The sequence below is a fragment of the Phlebotomus papatasi genome, chromosome 2 (assembly GCF_024763615.1).
Source record: "Phlebotomus papatasi isolate M1 chromosome 2, Ppap_2.1, whole genome shotgun sequence".
Taxonomy (NCBI): Eukaryota; Metazoa; Arthropoda; class Insecta; order Diptera; family Psychodidae; genus Phlebotomus; species Phlebotomus papatasi.
Window position 1 is genome coordinate 30,188,316 of NC_077223.1, and position 13,498 is coordinate 30,201,813.

At 32.2% G+C, this 13,498-nt stretch overlaps 1 protein-coding gene across 14 annotated transcripts in view; it reads right to left on the reverse strand.

Annotated features, from left to right (window-relative positions):
* The window catches only part of LOC129803427 (muscleblind-like protein 1), a 423,069-nt gene that overhangs the window by 146,696 nt on the left and 262,875 nt on the right, over positions 1-13,498 (reverse strand). The gene's annotated exons all lie outside the window — the stretch shown is intronic.

Below are 13,498 nucleotides of genomic sequence, written 5' to 3' on the forward strand. Positions count from 1 at the left end.
GCTCAAAAATAGCGAATTTTTAAATTCTCAAATTCATAATTGATTTTATTTATTTTTTATACTTTAAATTTTTTTGAGCAAAACTCTTTTAGCAATAAAAACTACAATAATCATACGTAATATTTTTCCCTAAAGCGAAAAATATTATTCATTGTTATTGTCAGGAAAGTTACTTAAATTTTTGGGCTATTTTCGTCCCTATTGTTCATAGAAGCACAAAATACACCGAATCAGACTCTGTTGGACTTTCTAAGGTTACATGTAAGACTTATCATTGATTATGTTTATCAGTTTAATTTTTATTGTTAATTTTCAGTCCGTAAAAAGTGTTTCGTCGTTAAAGGGTTAACAAACTGATTTGTAAATGTATTTCTATGATGGACTGTTATGCACAAATCCAACAGTAATTTAATTCAAAAATTTATTATTATTATTAATTCACCTTCATATGTATTCACAAATCTTTTGACAAAACCTTTTCCCAAATAAGTTGATAAGAGGTGATAAAACATTCTAAGCTTTGAAAAATTCTAGAACTTCGATACTAATATCTCAAAAGCGGTGGTAGCCAAAATCCCAAAATTAAAAATCCCGAAAGCCAAAATCCCGAACGCCAAAATCCCGAATAAGCCAAAATCCCGAAAGCCAAAATCCAGAATGTTCAAAATCCTGAAAGGAATGGATTTATGTGGTGGAAAATGTTTAGAATAATTCCAAAAGACAGAAGATTTCCCTTTGCCTCCAGCAAGCACGAGTGCAATCGTGGGAGTAGCTTATGACACTTTTAAGAATTCGGGATTTTGGTTTTCGGGATTTTGGCGTCCGGGATTTTGGCTTTCGGGATTTTGGTTTTCGGGATTTTAATCGGGACCCCTCAAAAGTAATTAAGCTTGATGTAACTTAAGGCCTCTACACATTGGGAGCAATTTTCGTCAAAAATCGTATTTTTAACAGAATTTTGACGTTTCTACCTACAGCAGTGCAGACGATTTCCTTCAAAAGAGCCATTTTTGACGAAAACTGCTTACAATGTGTAGACACCCTTAACTCGTTCTCAACTGATTTGATTCAATTCATAAATCACTCAAGTTCGCTGAAGATAGCTTAGAAAAAATAAAACTGATTTTCGGACATAAAATTAGTTACTAGTTCGTAACAGGTTCATTACCGAGTTCATAACCGATTGCGACTGGTTTAGATTTATCAGAAATTCCAAAACCTTTCCAATGAGCCCAAGCGTTGGCACATTAGATTGAGCATCGTACTCTCTAGAGAGCCTTTTTGACCCTTGACCTTGAACATTCGTAATTAAGAATAATTCAAGGGTATTTTCGTACGAGTCCCCGGGGGATGGAAAGTGGAAAATTCTGGGGTGAAATAATCGATGGATTGCTGCTGTATAACTTTATTTAATCATACAAAGTTTTGCACTTCTTTAGTAAAAGTTTCAAAAGCGTTTAATATAATCTCAACTTAGTAAGAGTTTTTAAGTACCTTACGACAATGATATTGTATCTTTCAGCTACTTTAATGTTTCTGCTGAAGAATAGCAAATGCCTATAATAATTTTTGCTTTCATAGCTGTATTATAGTATATCAAAAAGTCTGTTAAGCGAAAAAGGAATGCATTAATTAAAAATATGCGAATTATCGCATTTATCTTTCATTTACATTTTTTTTTAAGTTCTACGTGCAAATGAAGCATTTTTCTATCAAGGTTTTGAATAAAAAAAAAATAGTCTGAAGACAAAAAAAAAAACAAAATTTTAAATTTTTCTAATTTTTCTCAGAAAATAGAATTTATATTTGTTTCTTAGCATTCCTCTGAAGTTTTCTGAATTTCCACATTTCGGAAAAATCACATTTGAATAGGGGAAAACTCTCATATTGTGGATTTTGGATCAGATGACAAGGACTTAGAAAGCGCATTTGAACACATGTTTCCACCACAGAGAACACGAGTGATATCGTTAGAACTTTCTCATGAACATTGTGAGCTTTATGGTAAGGGTTTGGAGAAGCTGAGGGAGGCGGGATACTTTTTTTTTGGCAATGTGACAAGCGTGGGAAATCTTCTATGGTGCTACCAAAAGTTCTGAGAGTAAGGAGTGTTGTCTAGACATTCAAGAGTAAATTTTATGCAAGCACACTCATATAGAGTTTTCACCTTCCCAAATCACCCCCAACTCCCCATCCAATAAATCCCTCACCTGAGATATTTTTCCTTCGTATCACATTGAATATTTCATACCCTCTTCTTTTGGAAAAATCTTCCGGCAAATGGATGTTGGAAGAATAGCGTATAAGGAAAAAGCGCCAAAATACACATGTCAGAATCACAATCAATTTCCCACTCTTTTCTTCAGTGACACTTCGAGCACAAAAAAAAAAACACGGGGGTGTTGAGAAAAGCTCTCGATTTGCTAGAAGCTTATGCTGGGGGATTTGATCGTGACAAAAACTAAAATTATGTCATCCAATTAGTGCGAAACTTGAAAGAGACAATTTTGATGAATAAATAATTGATCAAAGCATAGAGTATTTGTGGTTAGAGTGTAGAATTTCCACGGGGCTTTTGGAAGCTCTACATTTGTTCAATTATCGATTAATACCCGGGATAAAATAGTTGTGATTGAAATTAACCCGATATGTGTGAGAAATATTCGCCACAGGGTATCAATACAACATTATTCATATTTTGCATCATTAACTGCAAATGCAAACCCATAAATTTGTTAGATTATTTTGCTAGTGAATTTAAATGCGAAAATCTACATAAATATAAAAGCTTCTGCCAGATTGAACATAGGGGGTTCTTTTGAACATGATGAATTTTCTTTACGTTTGGCATTTTTAACCATATATGGGGGTTACTTTGGCCTCTGGGTGTGACTTTGCTACCCTGCAGTTCGGAAGCTTTTATTAAATTCTAGAACTTAATGGCTCTGGCACACCTTTTAGATCAGGAAAATTTCATGAAGTCGAAATTCGCATCCCTTTCTTTCTCACATGTTTTGCATATGACTATCTCATTCTTTCGCATACCAAATTCGATTGATCTAAATTGAATTTGGTGTGATGTTTAAAAGAAGAAGAAGAGTGCGAGAGAACGAAGTAGACATATGCAAATGCAAAGCATGTGAGAAAGGAAGGGATTCGAATTTCGACTTCATGAAATTTTCCTGATCTAAAAGGTGTACCGGACCCATAAGAATGATCTTCATCAATCTAATTTACCATTTTCGATCGGTGAAGTGTTAAGTACTAGAATTAGAATACTATCAGTTATCGCATCTCAAAAACCTTCTAACAAAGACGTTGAATTTTAATGTGTTACTTAAGCACCCATTGAGTGTGGGCACTCAATGGGTCAAGTGGTAGAGCACTCGCTCTATGATGCAAGTGTCCCGGGCTCGAATCCCCTTTAGGTCACCAGGAATTTTTCTGGCGTTAAAGGTGTTCGAATTGCATCCAGTGAGCTTCACTGCACTTGATTCCACGGGCATGGGACTGACAACCTCATCCCGTACAAGAAAAATAATAATGCATGTCTAGAAATCCCCTTGCGGGAAGGCCTAGTTCCTTCATGGAATGTTGTGCCAGCATTATTATTATTATTATTATTATTACTTAAGCACTTTAACTTCAGAAAAAAAATCAAGAAAATCACAAGAGATCTACAGCGATAATGCATCATCGAGAACCACTTGCAAAAATCGGTTAACCCTCTATTAGGTAAGACCGTCTTAAGACGGTCTTCACAACAATCACATTTACTGCGATTACACAGGTTTTATTTATTTAAAAGTGCTATAGTGTCCTCGGTAATAGCCTTACTAACTTCTATTGAAAGTTTGAATTCATTTTGACTCTTCGTTTTGTTGCTATTCCCAGTTTTGTGTGACAGGTCAGAGAAAAAGCAACAAAAAATATTTGTGCAAAAAAACTCATTTCCAATTTCCCTAAAAATACCGATTTAAAGTTATCTGGCTAAATAAAATTTATTTTTTACTGAAAGATATGTCATTCTACTTTGTATATTTTATTTAAAAAATTTGAGAAAACTAAAAATGTGAATTTTAGAAGCAAAAAGAGTTTCAAAAATGTTTATATTTTCTCACCTAGCGCCTAAACTAAAAGAAGTAATGATAAATGGATGGTTTGCGACTTTATTGGATCTTAATTATCCAGAAAACATTTTTCTTCCAATTTTTTCGCATATTAAAGAAAATACTGTTAGAAGGTTAAAATACTTCGTTGCGACAAAGAGGGCTGAAAGACCAAAAAAAAAATCATGACGCCGATCTGTAAACGCTACTGGAAAAAGATGATGAGATTAGTTTTTGGATTAGTGGAAAATTGGGTAAATGAATGGTGTTAGGTTGATGGTTTCTTCGTTTTATTGTCATGGTATCCAGATTTGCCAAGCTGATAGTAAAAATGTGTAGCTAGGTGAGACCGATACATTAAACAAATTTTGTTTGTATCTGCTTGAAATTTTCTATTCTTTAATTGGTAAAATAAAACGACAGCAATTCAGCAGCAATTTAAATTGTAATTGTAATCATGAATTGTGAAACTTTTACAAATTTCAAGCAGATACGAACTGTAATTCAGGGTTTCTGACATTTACATGATGAGATCGATCGTGGTAAGTCGGCGACCAGCGCAATCAGGCATAAATTAAGGAAAAATTTATCATGAACAATTGTAAAATCGAATAGAAGAAAGTTTCCAACCGTCGCGCACATTCTGACTTCGAACTTATGGAAAAAAAAACATGAAAAAAATGGATATACAGTGGGACCTCGATAGAGTCAACCCCCGATAGAGTCGATCTCCAATAGAGTCAACAGCTATTTTTTTACTCTATGGACTCCGATAGAGACAATTTGGACCCAAATTGACTCCGATAGAGTAAGCTTTTCAATTATTATTGAACTAATTATATTGTATGACTTTTTCGAAATTTAAATTAGTATTTTGGTGTATCAGTGTAACGTTTTTAACACAAGAAAAACAATATTATGATAAAATTCGTATATTAACACTTATTAGATGTAAAAATATATGATCATTTTTTAATGATAATTTTATACCTTTTCAACGGTAAAATTAATATGAGAAAGGGTAACTTTAACCCATAATACACCTAAAAAGCATAGTATTTACACCGATTTCGGATCTATACTGCAGGGTAAAATAAACATTTTTGGAATGTTATTTTAACTTTTTCAGATTTCTCTCAGTGTATTAAGAATCACTTAATTCCACTTTTTAAATTATTTAGAATATAGCATTAAAATTTCCTGAAAAAGCAATTTACTCTGCCTTTATGCAATATTTTTCTCAATCTACAAACAAATAAAACTCTTCGGTAGTCACATTGAAAGTTTTTTTTTGTTGAAGAGTTTGGAAGAAGAATGCATCAGGAGTCACTTAAGTAAAAACGAAAAAAAAAAACATGAAAACTGCAAGATGCGCTGTTGAGGGCGGTAAAAGCTCAAACGTGTGCTTTTCCATTCTGCCAGAGTACAAGTTTTAATAAAATTGAACTTGAATGGCATATACGACACGTTTCACAAGATTTTTATTTCCCTTCAAACTCGTGATGTGGTTTTATGATTTTTCCACTTTTCGCAAACTTTTCAAAATGTCACTCATGACAAGGTAAGGCATTTTTAAAAATTCTTAAGAAATCCTCTGGATATTGGGTATCTTGCTGAAAATAACTTCTAAACTTTTAACAATGGCTTTGTGAAAAAAAAAACAGAAAAGTATTTGAGTGTTTATTTTGAAATTTGAAGTTAAGAACCAAAAGGTGATTAAAATTGCGTGAGAGTTGCTTTTATCAGGAATATTATGCTTGAATTTTTGATTTTCATAAACTATTTACTGAATTTTGTTTTAATTTCGAAATGGAGAAGAATTAAAATCATGAGGGATGTTTTCTGTGGAAGGGGATGAATCTAATGGTATTTACCAGAGACATGATTATTTTTCTTTTAGCGACAATTTTGCGCTGCTGAGGGTGAAATTAAAGTTACTGTTTTCCATTCAAACCCCTTCATTCCTCGTCTTCTACAACCTCCAACTTCCACCCTAAAAATTCACTTCAACTTTGAGCTCTTTTAGAGGCAGTTTTACTCCCCAATGCCACTTGCTGCCCATCCCCCATTCTCAATGCGCAATGTGTAATGAAACTAATTAAATTTCGCTGAATTTCTGTCTTTGAATTAATGTTTGACAAAGACGATGATGGTGTGAGAGAAATATGGGCTTAAGAAAGTTACTCGATAAAAATATGGATGGCTCATGCCAAAATAATCTGAGCTTTTCCTATAAGGCAGTATTTTACCCAATCAAAAGTAAAGCATTTTGAGAAAAGGCATGAAATTGGATAATTAAAATTCATTTTTAACTTTTCATCACATTGAAATTTCATGCAATTTTCCCAGTCTCCAAAGTACAAGATCCCAGGGAGAATAGGAAGCAAAAAAAATATCATCATTTTGGAGCGTAAAAGGAAAATGTTGCAAAAGTTTCTCAATAAATTCTCTGCGAATCATTTAAAGTTTCCACAAGAAAGAAACATTTTTCAGAAATACGAAAACTCAATGTATCTTTTTCTTTCTTTTTGCACCATTTCCATCAAGTCTCTCCTTCTCTTTAAATAAATTTCAAATGAGGGTAATTTTCTTTGTGACAGTGACTGCCACAAGAATTTATTGATGATTTGAATATTTTGAACTTTGAACAATTTTGCCCCAATACTGTGAAATGGTTCATCCCAAAATACCCAACAGTGTGAAATTTTCAAACTATTGAAATACAAATTATTGAAAAGTTTGGAATTGCATAGAATTGTTTCGATATCAAAAGATTCAATTAAATTCTAGATAAATAGACACTAATGAGTCCTCAATGGGACATTCTTATTACAATTCCATTGGCAATAATTGTGTTTTCGGAAAACTCAACAACCTGTTGGCACTCGAAAATCTCTCCCAATAGTTTTTCCAACATACGCATACAAACAACACTTACAATTTACCCATTTTATTATTATTGTTGAACAAATATCTGTTTCAAAATTAAAATCCACAGCTCCAGGGATAGTGCTTGCAGAGTTTTCCACACAAAGCGCAGGAAATATTTATGAATAATTGATTGTGCAGATTTACCGATGCCCGTGTTATATGTTATATTGGACTAAGCATTAAAAAAGTGAATTGATATTCAACTGAATACTGTATTAGATGAAATATACATTTGGTTTTCGGGAATAGTTGGCTGAAAGAACTGTCGGATTAAATATTAAATTTGATGATTTTTTATATTAGTTGAATTGAATTTAAAATCGCGCAATTTTTTATTAAGCTGGAAATCTCAGATTTAATCCGATTCAAAAGCTTCCGAATATTGTGTATAGTGAACTAGTAAGTACAGCAACTAATAATTCATAAACTAAAGAAACGAAAGAATCAAATACGTTACCACTATTGGAATCGCACTGTATTCCGGTGTCCCAGAACTGTGAAAATTTTCCGAACCGAAAAAAAACGTGTAAAAACGTTTTAATGCATTCTGAAATTTTAACACACATATCATACGACAAATTTAGATTTTTTTGTGGAAAATTCGATAAACCTATTCGAAAATGTAACTCATATCAATAATTTAAAAGTTTATAGAGCTGTTTGTAGTAGTCAATCAATACTCGCCGTTTTTTTTTATGTTGCCGTGCATGCGAATATAACCATGAAGATTTATTATATAGGGGAAACTGGGGTACCACCAAACACGAGGTAGCACCAAACACTAATTTTTATTTTTAAACTACTTGGACTATCTCGACCATTTCTTCAATGGACAAGCATCCCCTATAGTGCCTATAAATTCCTATAGGCCTTGTCCTCAGAAGTCGAATATCTGATTAAAAAATCGCAGTGTTTGATGCTACCCCGTGTTTGGTGGTGCCCCAGTTTCCCCTAACATTGTTATATTGTTATAGAATTTCTCTACAGGAAATTTCTTTCGAATAAGTTACAGAAATGTCGCAATACGTACAAAACATGTTCAGCGCTAGTTCTAGGCAAAGGAACATTCGAGATTTTATCACTGTTTCAGATGAGCAAAGAGAAAACAACGACCGCGAAGTAAAAGAAAAAGACGATTAAGAAGAACAGAAACAGCTTTTCATGCTTTTGAATTTCTAAAAATTGAGTGAGAAAATCTCAAATGTCCCAAATTGTAAATGGTTCCAAATTACCCCATTTTACCCTATTTAAGGAATTTATGTGTGTTTTAAAAATTATTTCACAAGTTGACTTTCATAGTCCCGGAACCCCCTATATCCCCTGTGTTCCGTTTTTATGATGAGATGAGTTAACGACCTCAAATATTTCTTTCCTCGAAATTAAGAAGGAAGGAATATTTTAATTCTTGAAAATATCGGAGGACGAGCTCGATCTTTTTAAATTTTGATATACTTGTAAAGAGAATTTAATAAATGTTCAGATAAGCTATGGAACTAAATTGCAATTTGCTTGAAAGTTTGACAATGGTGTGATATAGTTTTTAACTGAATTGGCTAGTGAAGCTTATTCCACTAGTTTAACAGTTTTTTTAAACGAAATAATTACTATTTGAATATTTCAAATTGATTTGGCCTGAGTTCTTAAGGGGCGTGGTCTAAATTTTTTTTTGGATAGAGCTCGCGCAGAAAATTTCTTATGGAAAGTTGGAACAGTATCACACCTGGGTGAGTTCATAAAATATATTACTAGTCAATATATCGTCGGTTGCGGCTACCCCTGTCGTATCTGCATTTGGTGCAAGCTACAAAGCAGACGTCCCCTCTTGCGTCAAATGCTGACACAAAAGAAATGGAGATACGACAGAGGTAGACGCAATCGACGATATATCTAGTTCATAAGAGTTTTCCATTCTGAGTAAAAGTTAAGGTTGTTGAATTGATCATTTTCATTTTTTCATTAAGTAATAATTTAGTAAGTATTGGCATATTTGAAAGGTGTTGGAACCACTGATAAGTTTGATTCAGTTCTTTACTTATAATTAAATTGTAGATCATTTTATTTGTATCACTTCGTAGCACTGAAATCAAGTCATTTAAAAAAACACATTCAATACGGGGAAGGTGTTCCTGAACGACCTACAATCAGCAAATTTTTCCAACACGTGGGCACATGGTAATACAAATAAAGTGTGTCTATACGATAAATACCTAATAAATTCGCGATACCCTTGAAAATTTCCTTTTTTGTTGAATAAACAGCTAATTAGGGGAACTGTGTCAAATTTCGGACAGTTTCTAATATCGAATGTTTTGAATGAAACATCGGACGAATAAGGAGCTGTACAAAAGTCCTAGGAAGAGTTCCGGAAGAGCAAGAATCTTCGGGAAGCTTTTTGTCCGATATTGTACACATGGTGAATTTATTCTAGATAGAAAAAAATATTGTGTAAGATTGTTCGTAAATATTTGCGAATTTACTGGGGAGTTACGAAATGCTCGTATATCGTATAACCAACAAAAAATTTCGTGAAAGTTTGTGTTTTTTAACATTGTGAATAACAAGACCGCTTATGAGTTTTTTTTTGTTTTTACAAACATTTGTTCGTAAATTTTTGTTTGTCTGACAAAACTTAACGAACAAATGCCGAAGTTTAATGTACATTTACGAATAAAAAATTGTAGAAGAACAAACAATGCTCGTTAAGTTATCATGAACAATGTTTGTGAATGAAGTACAAACTTTTACGAATTTTTTAGTACGTTATAAGATTTACGAAGTATTTCGTAAGTCCACAGATAGAAATCACAAACATTTGCCAACAATTGTTTGAAATAATTTTTTCTATGTGTGACAAGATGTCCGATTTAATACACAAAGCAATGCATAAGCTACTTTAAAAGGTTTTAATAATATAACACTCATGAAAAGAAATTAACATATAACAAATTTCAATTTGTGTTAAAATTATGACGCTACAAACTCAAAACATTATGGTATAATACGCAATTTGTCCGAGATTTGGCACAATACTGAATTTTTATAATCAAGTCTTATACACCCAGCGAAATTTAATTAAGAAGTTTGCATTAATTGGCTGGTGTGGGTCATCTATACATCCGATCAGCCTAAAATTTTTTTGTACAATATAGGTCTGTATAACAACTTTTTTATGGTAGTGAGCCGCGCTAAAATTTTTAATACGAATTGAATATTTTTGTTACTTTTTTTATAAAGTGTGTTGCTTGGAAACCTTGTTTATCATCTTTATTTTCTCTAAAATAATTCTTAATATATTTTAAAATGAATAAATATGTAGATATTGCATTGGTGACCTATTTCAGCCACCTTCATTCTCATAGTTCCTTGCGCTTACGGAATTTTTCCAATGCCTTTTTCTGATCATATTGCTCGTCGAAGAGATATTTTTTGTTATTTTTTGCATTGTATAATCTCTAAATTATGCAAAAACTAAAATTTCATGGACATTTGAGGAACAAAAAATGTGGCCGGAATTGCAAGCTGGCCGGAATTTGGTGCACTTACCCTAACTAATTTTATGACAAATAAAATATATTCGTTGTGCATTTTTCCAACAAGTATTTTTCTCTTAAGTTTGGAGTTCAACGGCTTTAGTGAGAAAGAACAGTGTTGAGTTTAATTCACCCTTATTCTCACTGGTATTTCTTGGAAAATGTGTCTGAGGGTGGAAAAATTCAGAAGAATCAGCCTCAGCAGTATTGAGGGATATCCGGATGGAAGAAATTGAATTAATAGCTGTGGATGGAGGCACCTGGTGGTAAACTAGGCGCCTCCACTGGCGTCTCATCGCGTGCAGAATGTTACAGTGCGGTGCAATCGATCCATTCAATTGTATAGTGCTCTTTTTCTGACCGAAGAGTGAGTTTGGTTAGAGCTAGAAAGTGCTTGGGTGGAGGGTAAACGCAAAAAAAAGAAACATACAAAGGGGGTTGAAGTGAACAAGGTGGGTATATTGCAGTGAATGGGAACGGCATAAATATTTAATTTGTGCTTGTGAATTTTGTAAAATTTCAACCCCTTTCGCCTCTTACGTCACGAGACCACATGGAGCCGGTGGAAAAGTATATGGTTGAACTGGCGCCAGAGAGAGGGTTGAGAAGTTCTCCAGCAGCGTGTTTCGCGAGTGAAAGTTGGGGTACAATTTTTTTTTGTATTTTGGGGCGACTTCTGGTCGCCAATGTGAATTTACCAACCGAAAAAACTGCCCTAGAGCACGCGATTGAAGTGTCTGTGTGCAGAAAATTAATACACAGTTTAATCATTTAGATATAATTAGGAAAAATACAATCTTTTTATTGTCTTTTCCCCCATTAAAGTTATCCATGGATGAAAGAGAGAAGGAGTTCTCTGGGAAATGTACTTTGACATTAGAAGTGCGTGTATTTCAATGGGCCGACTATTAGGGTTGCAAAAGCTTGTGGAAATCCTCCATAATCGCTTGATAATCTCACTCTTATTTCACGCGATTCTACTTCAAATTACCCACCAACCATTGGTTCTTTCACGAGCTTTAAGATGAGCTTTCAGTTTGATTTTTTGCTCAATTTTTATCACAATAGAAAAATATTGAATAGCTTTTTAGCTGTAAAAGAAATAATTCAGCATGGATCGAAATTTAATTTTTTTAATTTTATGATTTTTTTATAGTTATAGCATAAAAAATTTTTAATCAATTACAATTATTAATAAATTGAAACTTATTTAGTAAAACGTATTTTTTTGTAATTTATCCTTTTCGAAAATTTCAATAATGCCATTTTCACAGTTTAAAACCCTTGTAATTATTTTTCCATCATTTTTCAGTGACAAAATTTATTTTTCCAACAATCTCAATTGAACCGAACTGAAGACATAATCATTTTAAAAATCAATTAGAGTTTATTGTTATTATTGAAAAAAGCATCGAAGTTATAATTTTTTGTTTAAAGAGAATATAATAATTGTTATAAAGAGAGAATATATAAATTTAAATTTCATTTTAAATGTTGAATTGAAATAATTGTAAAATCTGAAGAAAAGTTTAAATAGCTCGAGGGCTTCTGTTAGACAATAGTCTTATGAGAACAATTACTGAAACAGCTCTAATTGTCTTAGTTTTCCTTTTGAATTACCCTCTAACGAATTTCTTTATAAAAGGCGACATTTTGCATTTGAAGTAATTAAATTGTAAAAGAAATTAATATAATTCCTTGTATTTATTGGTCAATAAATTATTAAAACTGATCAGATATTTAACCAAATATTATAAATAAAGGACGGGGGGCAGCTTCGCGCAGCTGAATTTATTTGCAAGACTCATTTGTTAAACGAATATAAACTATATTCAAACTAATAAATTTCGTTAACTTCTTTTCAGTAATGACTTTCTGAAAATATTCCGAACATTTAATGAATAATTATTTTTCGTCTTAAAAATGTTTATTTTCGAAAGAATTGCATGCGTGAAACTACCCCATCTTCCTCTAAAAACTAAAATTGATTAATTAAATATACAATTTTGTAAATTAAACCTCCAAATTTGCTTATTTTTTCTTTTTTACGCCTTTTAGATTCGAAAATTTCCATAAAACAAAAATATCTATCGTTTTTAGAATAGAAGGGATAGAAATTTTGATCTTAATATATTTCCCAGATATAAAAGTTTTACAGTAGATATTTTTTTAATAAATTTAAAAAATAAAATAAAATAATTTATTAAATTTAACTGATAATTGATTAATTAAATTTAATTAAAACTAAACCTACCGACCGTTTTTGGTCGTTTTTCGGTCAAATGACAAACCGCGGTAGGGTAGGATACTCAACAAATTTGTCTTGGAAAAGAGCAAAAAAATGAAATTTAATGGCGCAGGCACACCTTTTCAATTGATTAATTTATTAATTAATATAATAAATTAATAATTAATAATTAATTTAATTTAATTAATTTACCTCTTACTCTTTCAAACTGAAATAAGATACATGTGTCTCTTTCCGTCAAATGAAAATTGAAATTGAATTTCAATTTCAATTTTAAATTTCATTTGACAGAAAGAGACACCTATATCTGATTTCATTCTGAAAGAGTAAGGGGTAAAATTTCAATCGGTTGAAATTCATTCAATTGATAAGGTGTGCCAGCGCCATAAACATTGAAAAATATATTACATGAATAATTTAAGAAATTCATAAAGTTTGATAGGGATATTTTAGTGGTTAAGTGTTAATTTTAAACCGATCAATTTGACCGGGTCTCGGTAGGTTTAGTGTTAATGTACCAGCATACCATTTAGATCAGGAAAATTTCTTGAAATCAAAATTCACATACCTTTTTTTCTCACACGTTTTTCATATGACTATCTCATTCTTTTGTATTTCAAATTTGATTAAGCTAAATTGAATTTGATAAGAAGAAGAGTGCGAAAGAGTAAGATAGATGT